Here is a 26,107-nt window from a genome sequence, read left to right on the forward strand (position 1 = left end):
ATTTTGAGAAGAAAAAAAAAATGCAGCACAGCTAACAGCAGCCAGCACAGTACTGCACACGGTTAAATATGGCCCTAGAAAGGACCGTTGAGGTTCTTGAAGGCTACACTCACTCCTAACACTCTCCCTGCCTATGCAGCACTTCTGTCCCTAATGCCGGGTGCAACGCTCTGCAGAGGCGATTTTGAGAAAAAAAATAATTGCCACTGCTAACAGCAGCCAACACACAGCTATCAGTGGCCCTAATAAGGACCTTTGGGGGTCTTGAAGCCTACACTGACTACCAATTCTTTCCCTACAGCAGCTCCGGTACAAACAGCACTGTCCCTCATCTAACTCACACGGCATCTGAGGCGAGCCGCGGGAGGGGCCGACTTTTATATTCGGCGGACACCTGATCACCCCAGCCACTCACTGCAGGGGGGTGGTATAGGGCTTGAACGACGCAGGGGGAAGTTGTAATGCCTTCCCTGTCTTTCAATTGGCCAGAAAAGCGCGCTAACGTCTCAGGGAAGGAAGTGAAAGTAACCCGAACACCGCATGGTATTCGTTACGAATAACGAACATCCCGAACACCCTAATATTCGCACGAATATCAAGCTCGGACGAACACGTTCGCTCATCTCTAGTTTTAATACAAAAAAATTAAATAATTAATTGCTATTATTTGACATACCCTAAAGGCCCATTTACATGGGACAAATGTTGGGTAAACAGGAGGCCCGGGGCGGCTGGAGGGGATGTCACTCCCCGCCCCTCTCCATTCACTTAACACAGCGGCCGATCAGCACTGAACGGCAGCTGTTTACACTGAACGATCATTGTTCTGGATCATCACTCATCGTTTAAGCTGCATAAAACTCTGAACAACATTTGTCCCATGTATATGGGCCGTTAGACCAGTGTTTTACAAACTCCTTGTGGAACCCAGCAGGTCGAGTTTTCTGAATTTCCTCAGTATTGCACAGGTGATATAATTTTTGTCGGTGCCTCAGACATTGCCACAATTATTCTTACTATAGAATATCCTGAAAACATGATCTGTGGGGGCAGAAAACACTGCCTTAGGGTGCCTACCCACTACAGTTCTTTTTCACTGCGAGATTTGCAGGGTTTTTTTCTCCATGTGTCTATGGGACTTGTTAATGTTAAAATTGCGACGCGGCAAAATCGCGATTTCGCAGTTAATTGTGATTTTGCCGTGTTTCGATTTTAACATTGACAAGTCCCATAGACACCTGGAGAAAACAAATGCAGCGAATTTCGCTGTAGTGGGTAGGCACCCTTAGATTATAACTGGTCAAACCTAATTCAAAAGTACATACTTTTAACTCTCCAATCCATACTCAATGCAGCAGCTAGAGTCATCTTCCTATCGAGACATTTCTGGGACACCTCTGCACTATGCCAGTCACTGCACTGGCTACCCATCCACTATAGAACTCTGTATCACAGAAGGGGAAAATTAAAAACAACAAACATTAACTGAAAACAGCCATATACTTACTAACACAGTAAGGCAAATATGTGCACCACCTCAACATGCAGGCAGCCAAAACTGCCAAATGTGGGAGCCAACTCACACCTGTGGAGGACACTGATGAGACAGCCACTCACACAGCCTCTTAATATAGAAGGGGGTAGCTGCTTGGTGTGTTATCCAGCTCAGTGTAGATAAAAAGTGTCAGACCATCCAACTAATCCCTTACATTTATTATGTATTATTCACTATAGAACTCAGTTCAACTCCTTACCTACAATGCTCTCCATGGTGCCGTGCCACCGTATATCACTTCCCTCCTGTCTATACATTACCCAGCCTGCGCACTCTGTTTTGCTAACACATTCAGACTAGACACCCACCTAATCCGAACCTCACGTTCTCGTTTTCAGGACATTTCCAGAGCACCGATCCTCTGGAACGCACTACCACAAAACATCTGGACAATCCCCAATGCATGGAACATTAGAAACGCCTTAAAAATGCACTTCTTCAAAGAAGCATTCCAAACCTCCAGAACTTATTCCCTTGCCCCTCCCACTGCATGCCTGGACTATGGTCTATCCATAGCACCCCACATTTCTCCACTTTGCCTAGTTTGTACATCTTTCCAGACCCTGCACCTCCTGCATCACCCTCTCCATATTGTTTGTAAGCCAGTTGGTGCAGGCCCCCCACACCCCTGCTGCTCCTAATACTTGAATGCTACATGTAACTGTTATATCATCTATGTCCCCCTGTGTTTTGAAAGCGTTGCGGAATAATTTGGCGCTATACAAATAAAGATTATTATTATAATTGTTTGACCTCCCTTAAGTATGCCTACTTTGCTGGATAGAGAAGCATAGCATACAACGCTTTTCTGTCCCACACAGAGACGTAGGCTCAAGATATACTTTTTTATATTACAGTCTATGGGCTCCTTCAGACGAGCGTATTCCAATTTATACGCCCACTCCTGCGCATCTTTTTTCAAAATTGCTATTAAGCCAAACTAGCTGCCGGCATTCATGGGTATGTGCATACCCAGCCCTTTACTACTATTCCAATCATAATTACTTTAATGATGCATCCTATGGTAAAAAAATATGGACCAGGCTTGATTGAAATGACTCTTTTAGTAGTTTTCCTGATCATGCAATGTGATAGTTTTAGGACATGATTAATAGGGGTCCGATTGCTGGTTTAGGCACTGCAGTTCTTCGAGATTTTTCCCTGCAGAACGAAGCTCCTGGCTACCCGCTGTGCACAGAAATGCAACTAGATGGGGCCGAGTTGTAAGTTCTGTGAGTTACATTCATGACTATGGAAGGAAAGGGTTAGGCATTACTTGCTACATCAAGCTATTGTGGAGGACATCATTTTTATTTCCTGCATAGGGCACACAAGCCAATTAACAGCTGTAGGCTTGTATTGTATTCCAATTTCAATGATGGGATGTGAAATAATTATCTAATAAAGCATGGTTCACTGGGCAATATCTTCAGACTGTAAAAGGTTTAAATTATGACAATTGATGAACTGCTGCTCTAAAAGTAATTTGGATGCCCAGAGTAAGCAAGAAGAGCAGAAGAATGTTGGATTTTCCGCATCTGAAGATATTGTAGCATTGGTACGTTCTATAATGGTTAATTTGAGTGAAGTCTTGTCCTGTTTTTTTGTTTTCTAAAAGGCTCAGTATAAAAGAATGTGTGGTGTATAGTCAACAGACACAATTGGTTGTGTGAACTAGATTTCCTTTTAGCTTGTGTATCCTCTTGTAGAACAGTAGTGGTAGACATAGTGCCATAGCTGTCCGCTTCCTCATAGTTTAGAATGGGAGTATTAAAGGGCCACTCGGCAAATGACACCTTTCTATCTCTGCTCCCTTCATCTAATTGCCTTTCTCACACTGCAGGTCTCTTCTGTTTATTCCAGCCACAGTGCAGCCCTGTCTGATACTTATGACGCACCATCTTGATGTTGAGAGTTTCTTTACTTTCATCCATCTCATGATGCATCAGTACAGCATTAGTTAATGCTATACCATTTTTTCCTGCAGGGGGGACAGTTTAAGTATCATTACCTTCAATATTCACCTAAATCAGCTACAGACCATAAGGAATACAGCAGGAGGATGAACTGTGATCTCCTCTATTATAACTGTGTGTCAGGTTCTGTGTGATCATTATCAGTAACTGTGATAGGAGTGCCTGTCTTCCCCTGCAGGCAGTGTCTGTGGTATGATTCATGCAACAGCAGCACACAAACTGAGAATCTGACTAGTTTCAGAGATCACAACCCCAAACCTCAGAATTGAGATCAGAGTATCATATGAGAAAAAAAGAGGCCAGAAGGTTCATACAGAAAAAAATAACTAACTGAAGAAACATTAGCTCACTTAAGTATACTGGGGGTGGCTACATAATGAATTAATAAAAAAAATCCCTGGAGTGGTCCTTTAAAACTCATGCATACTCTGCTTTTAAAAATTATGTAGGTTCCTCATTATTTTGTGGCATTGTTGTAGTGTTTTGGAGGAAAAACACAAAACAAAAACATAAAAAATATCTGTAACTACAAGGTTTCAAAGGGGATTTTCTGGGAATATCTATTTATAAACTATTCCTAGGATAGGCCATCAATGTGTGATTATGTGACAGTGTTCACATGGTGCTTTAGCTTTCAAGACATCTTCATACACCTTTCTTTCTACTTTTTAAGCATTTTAAGTGGTTTCACACACACAGAATTTTTGTAACATCCGCCACTGCAATTATTGATGTAGTTTTTTATCCAAAGCCAGAAGGGGATCCAGTGAAAAGTAGAAGTTTTTCCATTTATAACTCCCTTTCCTTTTAAATCCACTTCTGCCTCTGCTTGAAAAACCAGAAACCCTGATAAAACTGCCACAAAATTACTTTGTTTTTCTTAAAAACTGCTGTGCGTAAAGAAATCCTTAAAAGGTTTGCCCCTAGTTTTACCGTATATACCGGCGTATAAGACGACTTTTGAACCCCGAAAAATCTGCTCTGCAGTCGGGGGTCGTCTTATGCGCCGGTAATACAAAAAAAAAAAAAGTGTAAAAAAAAAAAATTTTATTACTCACCTCCCCCGGCGTTCTGTCGCGCTCCGGCAGGATGTCGCTCGCTCCGGCAGGCTGTCGCTCGCTCCTCGTCCCCGCCGCAGCATAGCTTTCTGAATGCGGGGCTTGAAATCCCCGCTTCCAGAAAGCTAATACACACGCCGGCAGCCATGACAGCATTGAATGGCTGTGATTGGCTAAAGCACACGTGGCTTCAGCCAATCACACTATTCAATGACATCATTGAATGGCTGTGATTGGCTGAAGGCGCACGTGTTAGCAATCACACCCATTCAATGATGTCATTGAATAGTGTGATTGGCTGAAGCCACGTGTGCTTTAGCCAATCACAGCCATTCAATGATGTCATGGCTGCCGGCGTGTGTATTAGCTTTCTGGAAGCGGGGATTTCAAGCCCCACATTCAGAAAGCTATGCTGCGGCGGGGACGAGGAGCGAGCGACAGCCTGCCGGAGCGAGCGACATCCTGCCGGAGCGCGACAGAACGCCGTGGGAGGTGAGTAATAAAATTTTTTTTTTTTTCTCCACTGAATACCGGCGTATAAGGTGACAGTTGGGGGGTCGTCTTATACGCCCCGTCGCCTTATACGCCGGTATATACGGTAAATGTATTGCCTAGCCACAGAATAAGGGATATGTATCTTATTGGTAGAGGTCCAATTGCTGGGATCGCCACTGATCACGAGCAGCAGGTGTCCAGTATGTTCCCCGTATGGCTAGAATATCAAGAATATCCACTACTACCCATTCAATTCTGTGGGACTGTCGGATACAGTGGGGCACTATATTCAGCTTCTTTTCAACAGTCTCCTAGAGATGAATTGAGGAGCAGCTCCATTCCTATGGGGAAGCACAGGACCCCTATACTGTTGTATCTCCACCAATCAGACATTATCCTCTATCATGTAGATAGGGAATAAGTTTAAAACTTGGAACAAGTGCTTTAATGTTGTATTTTAGTGCATCTTGGGTGGCCTTTTTTTGTCCCATTTTGTTTTTTTCATGGCATTTCAAAAGTTCTTTACTGATCCTATGAAAAAAACACCATATAAAATATCACGCCTAGAGCAAATAATAAAAATGCCCAATATCCCTGAACTTCAATAAAAATAGCAAAAATCAAAATGATATGTACATGAGCTTTTCAGTATTTTATAGACTTTTGAAGGGATTCTGCCATCAGATTATACAGAGAATGCCATTACCGCTGTGAGTGTTTTATTCTGTAATGCTACAGTGTTTCAGAAATCTCATTCACAGCTGACCTCCAAGTGACATTGGTGGGCCACACCAGCTTTTCCCCACCCACTACAGCTCTCTTCCCATACACCAACAGGGAGAGGAGCTGTCAATCTGCAGCATTTATGAATAAAACATCCATGGAGGTTATGGGCATCTCTGTAACGGGCTCATGCTGTTTGTGGTTTGCGCCCCATGAATCTGATGACGGAATCCCTTTAAGTAGCATCTGGACATCTGACTGCAGCATTTTTGGACACAACAATCATCAAAGTGTGGGTAGATCAGGCAAATCTGCATATATAGATGTATTTCTCTCTATTACAATATTCAACCCTTCGTCCTGCTAATAGGTTGGGATCTTGGGGTTTGAACCCTCAACTAGCTAACTCAATGGATGGATACCTGAAAAGACATTATAGGTGAATTCCGAGAGCACCGCTTTAGGCTGCTTTTATTTTTACAGGGTAGTTAATGGCTTTTTTTGCAACTACATTGTACTTTAAAGGTGTTGTCCCACTTTTAGCTGTTTTGCCGAAGGAAGCTGACAGCTCTGTACATTGTGCAGATGCATGAGTTGATACTAAGTCCCATTCACTAAGCAATGTGCAGAGTTGTCTGCTTCCTCCAGTAAAACAGCTAAAAGTAGGAAACCCCTTTAAAGTCTGTAGTGAAATATAAAATGCATTGCATACACAGCATTTTGGTTTCTGGCATTTTTATAGTGTTTTTCAAAAGACAGCTTGTTTTGAATAAAGTTTTTTTAATGACATTTTTCCATAGACTTCTTTATAGTACTTCCAAAATGGCAAAAAAACACGTTCTAAATGTTAAATTTATACATATTTTAAAAAACCTGAAAAAAAAAGAGGCATTTAAAAAGGCTAAAAAAATGGGTTAATAAGCCAATGAGACCACATCTCAACCCCAACTGTACATCACTGTGCATTAAGGCCTCATGTCCACGGGGAAAATCAGGCCCGCTACGGATTCTCCATGGAGAATCCGTAGCGGGTCCCTCCTGCCCCGCGGACATGAGCGCTGAAAAGAAGAATTAATAAGAATTAACTTACCCGCAGCGGACCTGGAAGGTCTTCTCTTCTTCACGGCCGGATCTTCTTTCTTCGGCGGGCGGATGCGCCGGGCACATCCGCCGGGCAGAAGCAAGAAGATCCGGCCGTGAGGAAGAGAAGACGTGCCCGGTCCGCTGCGGGTAAGTTATTCTTATTTTAGGTCTCCCGCGGATCCGGACGGCTTCCATAGGCTTCAATAGAAGCCTGCGGGAGCCGTCCCCGCGGGAGACCCACACCTAAATGGAGCATGTCACGTTTTTTTTCATGCTACATTTTTTTTAAATTCCCTTTAATTGACCATCCGCGGGTATTTATCTACCCGCGGGTGGCCAATGCACCCCCATGGGGTGCGGATCCGCTGGCGGGAGAAGAGTTAAAATCCGCTGCGGATTTTAATTCTTCTTTTGCCCGTGGACATGAGGCCTTAAAGTAATTGATAAAGATACATAACAAACCTTTTGGTAAAGATGGGCTACCATCCAAGTAGCATATGGCCTGATAAAGGACATGGGCAGGATGCCCACTGTTTCTCATAGTTCATTTACAATGAAAATGGCGTCTACCAGCCTCGTTGTAAAACAGCTTTGTTGCTTTAATTTTTTTTCCTTAGCAAAGCTGAGAAAACAGCTCTCAGGAAATCAAGAGATAAATGAAATTTCTAGTAGTCACATTTCAGTAGTCTTCATCATTGATTTTTCCAGTATAATGTTAGACCTCGCATCACCACAACAGTCATTCAGGCCATGCTGTGAAATCAACTATAAAGATATTAATGCTCCTCTTTCAGTAATGAGGTGATTTCAGCACAAACCTCATTCAGTTCAATCATTTTAGACGTGTTTTGCCAAGTGACGATAATGCCTATTACCTGCAGTATGTCTCTGCAGAAAATGTCTCTGGTATGTGGTAACGGGTGAAGATCGTCATGAATAAGAATCAGAAATGTACATTTTTTTTCCGGCACAACCAGAATGCCTGATTAAAAAGGAAAAACACTGCTAGTTGTTGTCTTTTAATGAATAGTGTATGCAGATGTGTCTTGTGATCTTTAAGAACATCTGATGGATGTGTCCTGTTGCCATTGCTTAAAGAGAATCAATCATGAGGATACAAGCTGATTTAAAGACACACTCCAGGAAAAACTTGTTAAAGCATATCTGTTGTTTCGGGTGAGTTTTTAGAGCAACCTGTCATGTGTACAAGGAGAATAACACTATTTTTGTCAATTATATGACTTGTATTCAACATTTTTTTTAGCATTTTTCACCTCTGAAGACTGTACAGTATCTATAATTCTCAGTATTCTCTGAGCTAGTGGGTAAAGACAAGCTGCTATGATGTGTCCATACGCTGTGCACATACTGAGGGCAAACCCTGCTTCCCATCTCCATTTCTGCCATATGCTACACACAGGGAAGAAGAGAAGATCATGCTCCCCTAGCTCTCCAGTAGCTGTGAGACAGTAAAACATTTACTATTAGCTGCAGCACCATCCATGTTTGCGTCTTTCTCACCCTCATTCAGCTCTTATGCCCTCCTACTCTCTCACCCTTTTTATAAATTTCTATGGCCCGCCTGTAATCTAATCTCTCTGTTAATCTCCCTGGTCTCTAAAGATGGATTTTAGCAGAACTGAGAGAGCCTAGCTATGAGAGTCTTATGACAAAAAGACGATCATCAACAGCCTGGTACTGTCTGATTTATTGCCTAGAGGACTGTCACTATTTACCGCCAATAAAGTCTCTGAATGGCCAAGGGGCCCTTTTAGTAATATTTTCTAACTAATATATACATATTTTGTGTGTTTGTGTGTGTGGGGGCATATGCCTTGGCAGTTGCATCCTTGACCCTAGCAATGCCCCTGGAGGCTCTAGAGATTAGCTTTGTAACTCTCTTCACACCACCGTCTGAATCATTTGAATGTGACTGTGTTTTGTGGGTACGATATTTCCTCAATTTCAACTCCTCTGCTTTTTGACATGTTTAGGCTTCAGGTATACAAACTTTTGAAGCCTGAAGTGCATGTTTACTCCAGAAGTATATTCTGTAACTGATGGTACATTTGAGGATAAGCAATGAATTGCGATTTAACTTTCGGCAATGTAGAAACATTTAAAGCTAGCTAGCTGATGGATTTCCTTTGCAGTAATACCATCAACGTAGCTTTATAAACACACTAGAGAAATTCTATGAGTTTGTGTCAGAAAAACCTCTACTGCGCAGATCCAAATTAGGTCTCTAGAAATGGCTACTCTTTTATAAATTATTTTAACAAGATTGCCCCTCCCAATAACTTTGATGGATAATTTACATCAATTTTTCACTTTTTTGAAATTTCAAAACAAGGGGCTGTAGACTTATTTTATCAAAATCTTAAATTCATGCCAAAATCCCAAATATTTGAAGGAGTCTAAATTTGTAGTCTGACATCTGGTATTTGCTCAATGTCTTCAACTACTCCTAATGGCAGCGGGGCTGACTTTATCCAATTGATAGTCAGATTGCGCAGACATCCAAAGGCATCCATTATTCCAATAACAGCTTTTAGTGAAGATGGACGCTCAGTAAGGAACAATAGGAGATTATCTGCGTATAGAGCCACCTTCTCACGGAGATCTCTATATTGCAATCCCTCAGCTTCTGTACTGAAGAGCTTCCGCTCAACTACCACTGCAAAAAAAGCAGCAACAATGGACACCCTGGTTGGATACCTATGTAAAGTGGAAAGGCTCAGACATTCAACCATTTGCCCCATGAAAAAGTGTCTAAAACTTTCACCCATGAGATAAAGCCACTGTCAAGGCCCACTCTTTGTAGTGTTGCCCACAAATATGGCCATTCCACATTGCCCAATGCTTTAACTGTATCTAGGGATGTAATTGCAGCAATCTGCATGATATTCTGACAGGTTTGAACAGTGAGATACCATCATTGTATGTTCACCACAGTGGACAACCACTAATAGAGGTGGCATTTACACATTTCTACTAGACGACTATCAAGAACTGGGGCTTTGTCACTAGCCATATCATTAAAGGCCATTTCTAATTCATCTATATGCATATGATCATCTCAAAAGGTTTTTTTTTATTTATGTTAGAAGCGGGCAGGAGTTGGAGAAAATTATTTAATTCTGCATCCATTGGGATGATTTTTGACGAGTACAAAGAAAAATAATAAGAGCTTAATATACGTAGAATACCCTGGGAGAAAGACATTATTTCTCTATTTTCCCCTCTGCAGGCTGAAATATGTGCTAACTCCATGAGCTTTAGTTAAAACTGCTAGCAGATGGCCTTCCCTTTCCCCCTCCTCATAATATCTCTGTCTTTGAAAAAAATGGTCCATACGAAATTCTCATTCCGCTGATCCTGAGCACCCTTCCATGTATTCTTATGCAGCGTTACGGGAAAGAGAACATATCTGTCCTCTGTCCTAACTATGGATTCTTCAACAGTGTATTCTTAAAGTCTTTAGAGTTAGTATTGACTGCATTCATTTTGTGAATTAAAAGGCCAAACAGGAATGCTTTCATGGCATCCCATATAATCAGAGTGGATGCAGAGCCTGCAATACGCTCAAAAAATATTCAGCAGGAATACTAAGCAGGATAGAGATGCCACTTTGGTTTAGTATAATATTAAGTCAGTTTTCATCAAACCACCAACATAAGTTGCCCTTGCGTTGGGAGCCAAAAGTGCAAAACACAGGAAAGTGGTCTGATGATCTATTAAGTAAATATTATCGTCATTGAGTTTACTAGATGGTGAGTACTTAACGTTGGATCTGTTCTAGAGAGGGTTTCATGTGATTCTGAATACCAGGAGTATTCTTTTATGGTGGGGTTTTTAATTCTCCACAGGTCCAGTAAAGAAACCTCTTTCACTAGTCTACCAAAGGGTGTGAGGCAGGGAATATTCTAATTTAGTATATTGGGAGCCAAAAGTGTTGGGAGCCAAAAGTGCAAAACACAGGAAAGTGGGCTGATGATCTATTAAGTAAATATTATCGTCATTGAGTTTACTATATGGTGAGTACTTAACGTTGGATCTGTTCTAGAGAGGGTTTCATGTGATTCTGAATACCAGGAGTATTCTTTTATGGTGGGGTTTTTAATTCTCCACAGGTCCAGTAAAGAAACCTCTTTCACTAGTCTACCAAAGGGTGTGGGGCAGGGAATATTCTAATTTAGTATATTGTGGGGGAGAAAGGGGAATTGACTGAGGGGAAACTTAGGGGGGATGGGAAGGGCAGTACGGACTGGAAGGAGAACAGGGGAGAACCAACAGCAAGTACCGGCATTTATTCTTCAAATTGAAGGAGAAAGAGTTGAGAAAGTGAGGCTTTAGGCAGGTAGATCATATATAATATTAGGTAGCATAGTTAGTTACGGGGGGGTTTATCTCTTTTTCCCAAAACCCGATCCAGGGCGACTGCTGCATGTAACTTTGAGCATTCACCAAAAGTGAAGTATTCCTCTTTGTTATGAATGTAACAGTATTAAATGTGTTATAAGATATGTCCAGTTCTGCCATTCTGGCCATATCATGAGATATGCAAATCCTGTGTGAGTTGGTTGACCTTAGAAAATGTGATCTTTGTTAAAAACCAGCTTTGTTGTTTATGTGTAAATGGTAGGCCAGCTCTGCTTCAGTACCCTCAATGGTTTTGTAAATGCCAATCACGAAGATGAAAATAATTTTTTGAGTAAAGATGTACCTGGACATAGCCTGGAGGCGGCCACAGCCTCTACAGTTTCAGCAGGCTTGCACTCAGAGGTATTTACAGTACAATAGAAAGATCAGCACTGAAGGTTTTCTTGGTATATTTCCTTTACTGGGAAACACCAGTGATATGTTGTGCTTGGGGAATCCAGCTGCTTCCTATCTTCCAAATGCCAGAATTGGAGGCCATCGGGAACCCCCAAAACCCAATATTTTTTTGACCTAGTAAAATATGCCTACCTTGTTTGGTATCCATAGGTTGGCCAAAATATGTATTGAAACATGCCAGTCATATTTTTTCTCTAGAAGCTTTCTACAGTGAAATATGGCCAAAATAAGAATTGTGTCTGCAAAATTGTGTAATCCAGCATGTACTCAGCCTAATCCCTATAACACAGTCAGGAGGAGGGTTATGGGGGTGTAGCTTGGACATGTTAAAATGGTGGTCCAAACCAAGGGACCTGTCAGACTCCAAGAGACTGTACACCCCTGTAGGACTGCTTGTTTCTTCAACATGTCTCTTCACGCCCAAAATTAAACTGCTCTAATCTGTGAAGTTATTCTTCTTTTATTCCCAATGTTTTTTTTAAACAGTTTTTTGCTTTATATTGTATGTGCTTTTTTATTATTTTGTAATTTGTTAAAAGCATTGCAGCTTTTTGTGTTGAACCTTTAAACTTTAATAAGTTAATTCCTTGGTGTTCTATTAGAACCTATAACCTCTGCAAAGAGTGTTAACTTTGATAGTTGGGCTGCAGTGAGTGCCCCTACCCCAGTACATTACCAAATTTAGGATTTGATCTGCCTAAAGGCCCATTTACATGTAACAATTATCACTCAAAATTCATTCAAATGACTGAAAATGAGCAATAATTGTTACATGTTAACACGAGCATCGTGCACTTTTCGCTTAAACAATGATTTTTAGTTGAACTTAAAATCCATCGTTCAGGTACTGAGAGGTAAAGCAAACACATTTACCTCTCAGTAGACCACATGCTTTTATTTCCACGGGAGCTGGGAGATAGCATTGTAATCTGCTGTGAGCCACTGAACTCTTCAAACAGCTCCTGGAGGCCCTTTTACATGCAAATGAAGATGATAAAGTGTTAATGGCCATTAACACTTTAAGCAAATAGATCGCAAAATCTTTCAGTTGTTTGAAACATTATCTTTATGTGTAAATGGAGTTTGGGGCATGCAGGGCTGTGTTGGGGTTTGATCTATATTCCATTTTGCAACGAGTGCAGAACTGAGCGAGATAAAGTAGATCAATTCTTGCAGTTGTGCCCATGTTACATACTGAGAAGGTCGGCTTTGTGACATCCTCTAAGTGCTGTTGCAAAGATCTAATGTGCATATAGGTAAATTCAGCCCTGAACATGGATCTGTGCTGTCAGAAAACAAAGCAAGGTCTGCTTTTGTATTAAGACTATGGCAGATTAATCAACCGGGTGTGCACCTAGGTGGTAAATCTGGAGCATTCTGTACTGGGGGGGGGGGGGGGGGGGGGGATAGGTGCATTAATCTTATGGTTTGCTGTGCATTGGTCTTATCTTTACTGTACAATAATCTATCTTCACAAAAAGCAGAAGTCAGAAACGTGTATCATCAATGGTTAATAGATAAAAAAGGAGACTGGCGTGATACGTAGAATTATAATCTGGAAGTCATTTGATTAGTAGACAATACCTACAACTTAATATGACTTTTCTTCCTAATATGACACATTCACATATATAAGTGGCAGAAGTAGTAATGTGTGTGCTCAAGTCCAGTGTGATCAGACCTCCTAAATGAGGATGACTGATAATATGTACTTTGTAGGTAAATGGAAATCCACCTTTTAGGCTTGCGGCTTCAAAGCTTTCACCACCACGTCCTCATGCAGCAATTCCCACAAACTGCTTGAGACTAGAAATTACACCTGACAGGCTGATTGTTATGGATAGATGGAGCCAAAACGCTAGTGAAAGGAGACGGATCAATGCTGTTGGCTCTCCAGAAAGGTAATTAGGGAGACCAGTTCATTAGTTTCCCAAGGCTGCGCTGTATATAAAGCCTGTCCATTTAGATTTTTTTTCTAGATAAGAAAGTGCTTGGGCATCATTTCCTTATGTCATAGGCTGTTAAGTCTCTTCCATCAAATGAAGGATGTTTGGCATTTCGGGAGCTGTTTGTACCCACACAGCCAATGCTTCTGGAATGATAATTGCAAAGACATTTGGGAAATTGCTTTGCTTTTAGGCAAAGACATAGGAACAGCTGTATACAGGTTAGATTTGAAATCTGTTACATAGCATCCATGGAGAGTATGAGCAATCTAACAGTTCAGCAACCCTGTCTAGAGCGGGTCGGTTGCCAAGATCTGCTGGGGTATATAGTTCCACAACAGGTGCACAGCCACAGGTTGGCAAAAGCTGCTTCTGAATAAATGTCACTACTTTCTCATCTATCACTTCTAGTTATATCCCATTGGAAATCTCAAATGTTTGACAGGAAATATTAAACATTACTAGGACTTGCTGCCTCTCTGCACTCATGATTTTATAGCAGTACTTTAAAAGAACCTATAGAGTATGCTGTAAGGATAGGGCATATTCTCCTTTTGAGAGAGACATCTTAAGGAGACACGACATCCCTCTTGACCCACGTCACAGGCCTCTCATGAGCTAAGCCAGAAATCTACTGCACAATGATGAGGGGCAATTACCCTGAAACAGCTGTATGTACATGGTTTACTCCTTTGCTTTCCTATTCCCAATCATTGTTAAGGCTTGTTAGAAAGTCACATTGATTTGTAAGAAATGCTGCTATCCAATATGTGGTGCTGCAGAGGTATTTTTCCATCTTCCTTATTTGCATAAATTACCCAGAGGAACTAGCATGGCCTTATAAGTCTCCTTACTCACATTCTAGGTGTCCTCACACCCCTTTTTGGTGCTCTCCTTGCTGAGATACTATACCATCCCCTGACCCACTCACACTCTGGGTGTCTCCACACACTTTTTGGGTGCTCTCCTTAACCCATTAGCGATGGCCCCATTGACGTTTTATGTCCTGGCTTTGTGGGCCTTGATCCTCAGGGACGTAAAGACATGCTTCCTCTAAGGATTAAAGCCCTGTGGGCTGTGTATGTGACAGCTCCATGCTGTCAGTTCCTGGAGGTAGCCAACAACCTGGAGCTGTCATTGGGGGCCACGGGAAGCCCCTGGCAATGTGATCAGCGCTTTCCAACAGATAGCGCCGATCACAATAAAGTTAATAAAAAGTGAAAAAAGTTGGATTTTCAGTTCCCCTCACAGATCGCATCCATGAGGGGGGCTGGCAGTACTCACCCCCGTCCTCGCTTCCTGATCACATAATCACCACTATCCAATGGATAACGGCGATCACGTAACACTAATCCGTGAGGGGACATGAAATTACTTACCTAAGGCCTCCGGCGATGTCACCCAGTTGGACCTTTCCCCAACTTCAGCGCATGTGCCTGTTGGCAAAGTGTCGGATGCAAAAACAGAAGATGGTCAGGGCCCGGGAAATTTAAAATCTCCTTGCTTCTGGCTACTAAAGGTAGCCGAGAGACTGGAGCTGTGACCGAGGACCACGGTGAGTGGTCCTGTTCACGTGATCCCTGTTATCCAATGGATAATGGCGATCATGCAAAAGTTAAAAACAGTTGAACTTCAATACTCCTTTCGGCTGGGGCCCCGTTGTGCAGCCAGACATAGGGCCTCAATGGGTATGTTCCTAAACACGGGACAAACAGGGGTATCCATTTTGGCGTGAAAGTCTAAATTCATATGTGTGTTGTACAAAAAAAAATGTTTTTTAAAATGACATAATTGCCAAAACAATGAAAAGCATATTTTTTTCCTTCTGCTTTGTTGAGATTCATTCAAAAACTGTGGGGTCAAAATACACAGTACATCCCTAAATGAATTAGTTAAGGAGTCTAGTTTTCAAAATGGGGTCATTTGTGGGGGTTCTCTGTCATTTTGGCCTCTCAAGGGCTCTACAAGTGTGCAATGGGGCCTAAAACACCTTCAAGCAAAATGACTGTTCTGAAAGCCACCGGCTGCTCCATTTGGTTTGGGCATACAGACATTAGATTAGGGTCATTATTGTCTCCTCTTTCGTGGGTCTTAGATGATATGAATACAACTAGACCTTACAGGAGACATCAGTAGTGCTTTCGTTCTACGAGGGTTCAATAGTCTGTTGAGAGCCACAGTGAAATGTCATTGGCCCTGCCGCGGCCCGAGTAGAAACACAGATCCCCAGATAAAATGTATCAGAACTCAGATAAGTAATTTTGAGCTTAAATTAAAATTCTCAGAACTCAGGTAGGTAGTTGGAACTCAGATTTGCATTCATTATATTCAATGCGCTTTTCCCAAATAGTGCGGTTCAACAGGAAATTCCAAAGCCAATACTGAGAACCTATTACTGTAAGAGAGACCCAAGATTTCTTCAACTATATAGTCAGATCAAATCTAGGAGCTTTACTGCAGAAAATACTGTATATATGGCAGCAAGTATGCGGGACCAATAACCCGAGAGCATGAGACTCTATGATATTGGCAGCCCATCTAGTTCCCTCAGATGCAACACGCTGTGTCCAGAAAGGGCAAAATAGAAAGTCTATCTATAACTACTGAGGCCAGGGAAATGTTTTGGCTTGCTGCACAGGACCTGTCCACCTAAAATTAAGATCATAGACAGGAGCAGCTTTCAGCCGGAGGCCCTAAGCTATAGTGCAGTATCCGGATCTGCTCAACCCTGTGCTGGTTTGCTTGCAAAGATCAGGTTAACTAGCTAAGCTAACCTCAGGTTCCCTCAATAGAGGAAGCTTTTTAGTATCTAATCTCCTATGTAAATGGCGAGCGTGATCGCCCTGTCCAGAGAGTCCTATATCTAGAAAAAAATAAAGAAAAAGACCAATGGTCTTGATTGTAGGGTGTATGAAAGTGTCCATGCGAACCCAGAATATATATTGTGTTCAATCACACCCACAAGGTGGGGTAGATGCAATAGTGATCCAATCAGCTGTAGGCAGGAGGAGAGAAACAATTAGTATGCTAATGACCTAGTATAGTAGTGAGTATAGTAAAAGGATGCCCCTTAAACAGTTACACACAGTGGAGACACTGTATTTTCCCCTAACAGTGATTTCCCCTAAAAAAGACGTAGGCAGGGTAACTATAGCCAACTTAATACTTTATTCTGATGGAAATGAGGACGAAGGTACATAAAAACAAAAACATACGAGCTAAACCTACAACACTCAGAGTGGATACTTATAGGAGGAGGAAAACTGGAGCTGCTTGATCTCGAAATACCAACTGGGGGGGGGGGGGGTTTAAGAGGAAGCAACTAAAGAATAAAATTTCATTGATACCGGATGACATTTTACTGTGGCCCTGGACAGAGTATTGCACCCTCGTAGAACCAAGGCACTACAGATGTTCCGTTTTTCTACTCTCCTGTTAGGTCTATTCATATTATCTAAGACCCACAAAAGAGGAGACAATTGTCTTTGATGTTAGTTTGTCTAAGTGCCTGTATTGTTCGTTGACGCCCTGTCTTTAGCGTATCTAGTCACCAGTTATGACAGTGCGCCTACTACGTGCCACCTATGCCCTGAATGTGTGTGTTTTTAAGTATTTATTCTAATAAAAGTTAGTTTTTATATTTAGGTCTACTCTGTGCTTTGCTTAGATTCATTAAAAAACTGTGAGGTCAAAATATGCAGTACACCCCTAGATGAATTCGTTAAGAGGTCTAGTTTTTAAAATTGGGTAATTTGTGGGGGTTCTCTATCGTTTTACTCTACAAGTGGGCAATGGGGCCTACATCACCTTCAAGCAAAATGTTAGTTCTGAAAGCCACCAGCTGCTTCTTTCGTTTTGGGCCCCGTTGTGCATACAGACATAAGATTAGGGCCACAATGGGTATGTTTCTGAACACAGGGCAAACAGGGGTATCTATTTTGGGGTGTAAACCCTCATTTTCATGTGCACCATAGGAAAAAAAATTGTATTAATTTCTGAAAAAAATTCTGGGGTCAAAATACTCATAACACCCCTCAGTGAATACTTTAAGGGGTGTCGTTTTTAAAATGGGGTCATTTCTGGGGGTATCTATCATTTTGATACATAGGAGTCTTTGCAATCTTGGCTTGGTGTAGGAAAACAAAGTGTTCCTCAAAATGTTGATAAGTAATGTTAATTTGTACATCTCCTAAATGGTTAAAAAAAACTAAGTTTTTCAAATATGCGCCCATATGGAAATATATATCTTAGCAAAAATTTGTACAGTATGTTTGCACATATTTGAGATACTAGCTGATATACCTGGCTTCGCCCGAGTTAATTTAGTACTGGTGTTTATCTGGTGTTCACACGGAAAATGTTCTGAAGTCGTGGTTACTTTAGAGATACCGGAAAAACATATGTTCACCATTTTGCATAGTTCTCTGCGTTACCCAGGAAACACCACGGGGAGGTAACCATGTGACATTTCCATTATATAAAATGACATCAGGAAGTGAGAGAATTAGATTCCATACATAAAATTTGGACACTAATTCTTTGGAATTAGAATTAAATAATCGAGTTGGAACCCATTAACTTTTCCTATTTATGACATAATCAATGCCCGTGCAAAATTTCAAGGTTCTATGACATCGGGAAGTGAGAGAATTAGATTTCGTACGTAAAATGTGGATGCTAATTCTTTTGCGCTTAGAATTGAACAATCGAGGTGGGACCCATTAACTTTTCCTATTTATGACATAATCAATGCCCGTTCCAAATTTCATGTTTCTCTGACACCAAGAAGTGAGAGAATTAGATTCCGTACGTAAAATTTGGACGCTAATTATTTTGCGCTAGAATTGAATAATCGAGTTGGGACCCATTAGCTTTTCCTATTTATGACATATTCAATGCTTATGGCAAATTTCATGTTTCTATGACTTTGGGAAGTGAGAGATTTAGATTATGTACGTAAAATTTCGACGCTAAGTCTTTTGCGCTAGAATTAAATAATTGAGTTTGGACCTATTAGCTCTTCCTATTCATGACATAATCAATGCTCGTGCCAAATTTCACGTTTCTATGACACCGGAAAGTGAGAAAATTACATTCCGTACGTAAAATTTGGACGCTAATTCTTTTGTGCATAGAATTGAATAATCGAGTTGGGACCCATTAACTTTTCCTATTTATGACATATTCAATGCCCGTGCCAAATTTTAAGTTTCTATGTGAGAAAATTAGATTCCATACGTAAAATTTGGACGCTAATTATTTTGCGCATAGAATTGAATAATCGAGTTGGGACCCATTGACTTTTCCTATTTATGACATAATCAATGCTCGTGCCAAATTTCGAGTTTCTATGACACCGGGAAGTGAGAGAATTAGATTCCGTACGTAAAATTTGGACGCTAATTCTTTTGCGCATAGAATTAAATAATCGAGTTGGGACCCATTATCTTTTCCTTTTTATGACATAATCAATGCTCGTGCCAAATTTCGAGTTTCTATGACACCGGGAAGTGAGAGAATTAGATTCCGTACGTAAAATTTGGACGCTAATTCTTTTGCACATAGAATTGAATAATCGAGTTGGGACCCATTAACTTTTCCTATTTATGACTTATTCAATGCCTATGCCAAATTTTAAGTTTCTATGTGAGAAAATTAGATTCCGTACGTAAAATTTGGACGCTAATTATTTTGCGCATAGAATTGAATAATCGAGTTGGGACCCATTGACTTTTCCTATTTATGACATAATCAATGCTCGTGCCAAATTTCGAGTTTCTATGACACTGGGAAGTGAGAGAATTAGATTCCGTACGTAAAATTTGGACGCTAATTCTTTTGCGCATAGAATTAAATAATCGAGTTGGGACCCATTATATTTTCCTTTTTATGACATAATCAATGCTCGTGCCAAATTTCGAGTTTCTATGACACCGGGAAGTGAGAGAATTAGATTCCGTACGTAAAATTTGGACGCTAATTCTTTTGCACATAGAATTGAATAATCGAGTTGGGACCCATTAACTTTTCCTATTTATGACTTATTCAATGCCTATGCCAAATTTTAAGTTTCTATGTGAGAAAATTAGATTCCGTACGTAAAATTTGGACGCTAATTATTTTGCGCATAGAATTGAATAATCGAGTTGGGACCCATTGACTTTTCCTATTTATGACATAATCAATGCTCGTGCCAAATTTCGAGTTTCTATGACACTGGGAAGTGAGAGAATTAGATTCCGTACGTAAAATTTGGACGCTAATTCTTTTGCGCATAGAATTAAATAATCGAGTTGGGACCCATTATATTTTCCTTTTTATGACATAATCAATGCTCGTGCCAAATTTCGAGTTTCTATGACACCGGGAAGTGAGAGAATTAGATTCCGTACGTAAAATTTGGACGCTAATTCTTTTGCGCATAGAATTGAATAATCGAGTTGGGACCCATTAACTTTTCCTATTTATGACATATTCAATGCCTATGCCAAATTTTATGTTTCTATGTGAGAAAATGAGATGCCATACATAAAATTTGGACGCTAATTCTTTTGCACATAGAATTAAATAATCGAGTTGGGACCCATTAACTTTTCCTATTTATGACATAATCAATGCTCCTGCCAAATTTCGAGTTTCTATGACACCGGGAAGTGAGTGAGAGAATTAGATTCCGTCCGTAAAATTTGGACGCTAATTCTTTTGCGCTTAGAATTGAATAATCGAGTTGGGACCTATTAACTTTTCCTATTTATGACATAATCAATGCTCCTGCCAAATTTCGAGTTTCTATGACACCGGGAAGTGAGAGAATTAGATTCCGTACGTAAAATTTGGACGCTAATTCTTTTGTGCATAGAATTGAATAATCGAGTTGGGACCTATTAACTTTTCCTATTTATGACATAAGCAATGCCCGTACCAAATTTTAAGTTTCTATGACATTGGGAAGTGAGAGATTTAGGTTATGTATGTTAAATTTCGACGCTAATTCTTTTGCGCTAGAATTGAATAATCGAGTTGGGACCCAATTACTTTTCCTATTTTGGAGATAATCTATGCTTGTGCCAAAATTCATGTTTCTACGACATCGGGAAGTTGGAGAACTTTTGGCGAGTCAGTCAGTGAGTGAATCAGTCAGTTAATGAGTGAGTGAGTGAGTTAGTGAGGGCTTTTGTCTTTATATATATAGATTATAGTTAAAAATGTGAAAAAAATAACATTTTTCCAAAATTTTCACAATTTTGGCACTTTTAATAAATATACAGAAATTATATTGGCCTATTTTTACCACCTAAATGAAGTACGATATGTGGCAAAAAAACATTGTCAGAATCACTGGGATATTCAAAACCTTTACGGAGTTATTCCATGTTAAAGTGACACATGTCAGATTTCCAAAATTTGGCTCTGTCACTAAGGCGCAAACAGGTTTCGTCACTAAGGGATTAAGGAGACATGACACCCCTCCTGACCAAAATCAAATATTTATCACATAACAAATCAGTTTTATTGCTTATTAGAGATGAGCGAGCATACTCGTCCGAGCTTGATGCTCGTTCGAGTATTAGGGTGCTCGAGATGCTCGTTACTCGAGACGAGCACCACGCGGTACTCGTCTCGATTAAACGAGCACTGACCATTGAATTCAATGGAGCCGGCAATACAGCCGGCTCCATTGAAAGCAATGGCCTGCCGGCGAGCGCGGGATGAATTGTCGAGAAGGGCTTAAATATATAAGCGCTTCCCTGCAATTCATCCAGAAATGTGTAAAGAAAAAAATATATATACTCACCTTGTCCCGGCAGAACGATGTTAGCCCATTGAATTAAATGGAGCCGGCAATACAGCCAGCTCCATTAAAAGCAATGGGCTGCCGGCGATCGCGGGATGAATTGTCGGGAAGGGGTTAAATATATAAGCCCTTCCCTGCAATTCATCCAGAAATGTGTAAAAAAAATATATATATATATACCCACCTGGTCCCCGCAGACGGAGTTCAGCGTGGCCAGCGGCAGTCCTCCTGAACTGCTCTGAACAGCTTTGAGTAGTATTCAGCAGCCGGGGATTTAAAATCCCCGCCTGCTGAATGAGCTGCCTCTAATCGGTCACAGCCTGACCAATCAGAGGCAGATTCCACTCACACACCCATTCATGAATTTATGAATGGGTGTGTGACTGCTGCCTCTGATTGGCTCAGCGGGACCAATCAGATAAGAGACAGCAGTTTAAATAAAACAGACATATCAGAAGATCTGCCAGGTCCTCTTTAAAAGGATTTTATGAGATGTAGGATCGGTCATCAATAGTTGATCGTCTGGGGTCTAATGCTTGGGATCCTGGTCATTCAGCTATTTGTGCGCTGCTGTCAGTGCCAGAACACAGTGTATGTGTCAGGCAGGTGGATGTCGATTTGCCTTACCACACACACTGGTTTGGCTTTCGATTAACTGAGGTGGTAGTTTCTGGAGAAGCTCGTTTTTCACACTTGACCCTGCCAAGTGGGATACCAACTTAGCTGTGGGATTTCCAGGCCATTACACACAGATAGTCCTGGTTGTGTGACAGCTGACACTATACTGGGCCAAGGCATGGTACCTGCAGTTCTGAAATGATGCGTAGAGCTGAGAAAAGTTGGAGTCAGGCTGGCTGCACAGGTGCATAAGCGAGGTCCAGGCTAGTAAGTCTGGGCAGGCAGCAAGCAAAATAGAGTCCAGAAGCAGAGCTGAGGTCAGGAAGCACAGAAGTCAGGATAATTCGGAGTAGCAGATGTCAGAACCAGGAACGCACAAATGGGGGAGGGCTTTGTCACAATGGAATGAAACCATTTGCTTAGGCATTCTCCACAAGGGATAAGATGCCTAGTTCAACAGCTGGTGGCAGGTGATTGGTGGAAGCAACCTAGAGTGAACAAAAGCAGAGGTGATATGTAGGCAACGGCAACCGATCAGAAGCAGGTGGGGGTCGGCACCATGCCATTACAGCATGTAGCAGAAACCGATAGCTCTGATTTCTGTGTAGTTGCTGATGTTGGTAATTGCAAACACAGCTCTCATTGATTTTACTATTCTAATTTTGTTTAATGCAATGTCTATGGAAAGGATGCTTTTTAAAACTTCTAACATAAAAAATTTTTTTCATTATTTTACTTTTTTAAATGCAAATTGAACTGGAGATAGTCTAATCACATGTACAATAGACTGAAATACTTTAGTACTTCAAATATCATAAATTTACTGGCATTCTATTAAGCCATGCCATAAGCAGGACTTAATAGGCAGAAATGCACGTCAGAAGGTCCTAGGATTCACAAGGTCCTAGGTTGCCATGGTAGGCGAATAGCAGCCCATGACATTGTCGCAGGTGAGTTACTCAGGTGACAGATGGACACCCCTCCTTCTGTTGAAGCATGTAAAAAATGCTGTCAGTATTGACAGCTGCATATAAAAGGTTAACAGTCCAGATCGAGTTATCTCTCATCCTGGCCATTGCTGGATTACTTTCTTTCAGTACTCTCTTATCCGGCATGCTCTTATCAGCTAATTTATGACTACAATAAGTTTTATATGAAAGTTTATGTAAAGTGATAAATGAGAGTGTTTGAGAACGGGAAGAGGTCTTCCATCTTGCCTGCTACCAAGTGCTAACACAGAGCTGCATGGAAGCACCTTCAACTTCCATGTAGGTGAAGATGGAGGAAGAAGAGCAACAGCCCGTAGCATCTGGAGTGTGGATGTGAGAGAAGTGAGTCCCATAAACAGAGAGAGAGAAAGAGCAACCCCTGTTTCTGAAACAGGTACCCGTCCACACCACAGGCTTTTCCTTTGCGGCTGTCCATTATTAGGATCACCGCACAGAGGTACTTAATTGAGACACCCACGCATCTGCCGTGTGGGGTGTACATTGGCTAAGCCTTCCTGAGTAATTGTTTTGCCAGAGTGTCAGCAGAGTGACCCCTACCCCTCTTCCTCCTCTGGAGTGCTCCTAATCCAGGACCCAGTGACATACAGATAAAGTGGACTTTAGGGCCGTATTCATCCTGTGTATCCTTCCTACCTCTGAGTCATAGCCTGTTACTGTTGAAAGTGAATTGTACCTGAATTACCTGTTTAACAAGTTTCCGTGTTTATTACTCCACCGTATAGAATATCGGTGTGTGGGAATGGTGGTGTTACAAGTGATATATACTACAACCCCCCTCATCCCCTTTATTGGCACTCCCTGCCAAAGGAGTGTTGAAGCTGGCCTTCGATTGTGCTCTGGTCTTGGCTGCGTGTCATCCCTCAGGGACCAGAGCCTGGTAAGTGCCACCATGACGAGACAGCACTTATCTCTCCCAGCTCTTCACGTTAGCCAGGTGCCCAGGGTCACCCCTCTGGGGTGTTGCATATAATAGTATGTGAGATAGTCACCAGTCAATATCTATATATGTACATAAGTACATTCATACATACGGCATGAGGAGGATACTGTCATGAGGTGTGGACAGATAGTGAGATGTATTTTAGGGCACACTTAAAATTTTGGATATTAGGGATTAACCGGATTGTCTGGGGCAGCACATTCCAGAGAAATGGAGCAATTTTGTAACAGTCTTGGAGACGGGAGTAGCAGGTCCGGACTATGGCAGAACTTACTCTGAGGTCATTGACTGAATGGAGAGCACGGGTAGATGGACATGAGGGAGGAAATGTAGGGTGGTGCAGCACTGTGGAGAGCTTTATGGATGAAGTGTACATTTAAACTGAATTCTATAGTGTAACCAGTGCAGTGAGGGGCACAGGGTGCAGGCATCAGGGAAGAAGAGGAGTCTGGCTGCTGCATTCAGGATGGATTTGAAAGAGGAATGTTTAGTGAGGAGAAGACCAATTAGTAGTAAGTTGTAAATCAAGCTGCGAATGGGATCAGGGCAGCAATAAGAGTTTAGCTCCTCCTACCATGAGATGAGTGCAGATACTGCAGATGTATAGGGAGCTGCAAGTGACATAAGTGTGCAAGTGATTAAATATAGGGGTGAAAGACAGGTCAGTGAAAAATATAACCCCAAGACAGCGGACATGCTGCCAAAGAGTTATGGTGGTACTATACACAGAGATGGAAATGTCAGTATTAAGTAAATTAGATGGTGGAAACATAAGAAGTTCTCTCTTAGAAAGATTTAGTTTTAGATATAGAAGAAGAAATGCTGTTAGAGACAGTGGACAGACAATATGGCAATGTTCATTGAGGTACTCAAGAACAGTGTCTCTTAGAAACACTTTAAACATTTTAGCCTCAATAGAAGTTAGACTTACCAGCCTATAGTTCTGGGTTCACTTTTTCACCCCTTTTTTTAATATTGGCACCACATTTGCAGTATGCCAATCCCGTCAAACAAACCCTATCACTCTAGAGTCCTTAAATATAAAGAAAACGATGGTCTATTGATCACATTACTTAATTCCTTTATAAACCAGTAGTGAATGCCATTGAAACTCAGTGACTTACCTATTGTAATCTTTGTAAATCAGTCACACACTTTTTCTTAGATTAGACTGCTGACATTTAATGGAGGGCCATTTTGCATTTAATATTTATATATTTGAAGGACATTTAAGGGTTAGTTTTATTCTCTTTGGCAATGAGTTTCTCTCTCCACCCCTCGCTGCTTTTATTAGCTGACTGAACTTTGCCATCCTGAAATTTAGTATGTTTGTGGCTCCCTGATAAAACACTGTATTAAAAGATGTGGAAATGTATTATGTGATGGTCATTATTACCCAACTTGCACCCCTGTTATTCTGTCAGATCTATTGGTTAACATTTAGTTTAAAATGGCCGTCCCTCTAGTTGGGTCTTGTACAAGTTGGGTAAGGTGATTATCTTTAGTTATTGACAAACTAGTTTTCTTTATGAGATCTGCAGACTTCATTGTGTCAGTTTATGTCCAGATAGTTAAAGTCCGCCCATAATAATTACCTAATTGAGATTTAATTTTCATCTATTTGCCTCAGTAATAGATTTTCAGTGGCTTCTATTAGTATTTAATTGTTGTTTTTCCCTCCATGTATCTCTACCATACAGACTCCACATGTTCCTCTCCCTCATATAAATCTTCCTGTATTGTGAGTTTTAAATAGTACTTTATCGAAAGACAAACCCCTCCCCCTTTCCGGTTTTTATGATCCCTTCTGAACAATTCTGAACAAACCGTAACCCTGGACGTTAAGTCCCTCTTACAGGGAATGACTGTGGGATGCAGAAGTGCCCCACAGCCATCCTAGTGATGATCATTCTCCTATGCTTTCACACAGCAGAACCATTGCTCAGTAAATGGAAGCAGAGCTGGTCTCCATTCACACTAAACAGGCAGTTGTTCATAAATGAACGAATGCCAAGGGGCGTGGCCTGAGAAGAGAGACGGACGTCCTGAGCTAAGCTCCGTCTAAATAC

The sequence above is a fragment of the Eleutherodactylus coqui genome, chromosome 6 (assembly GCF_035609145.1).
Source record: "Eleutherodactylus coqui strain aEleCoq1 chromosome 6, aEleCoq1.hap1, whole genome shotgun sequence".
NCBI classification, from domain to species: Eukaryota; Metazoa; Chordata; class Amphibia; order Anura; family Eleutherodactylidae; genus Eleutherodactylus; species Eleutherodactylus coqui.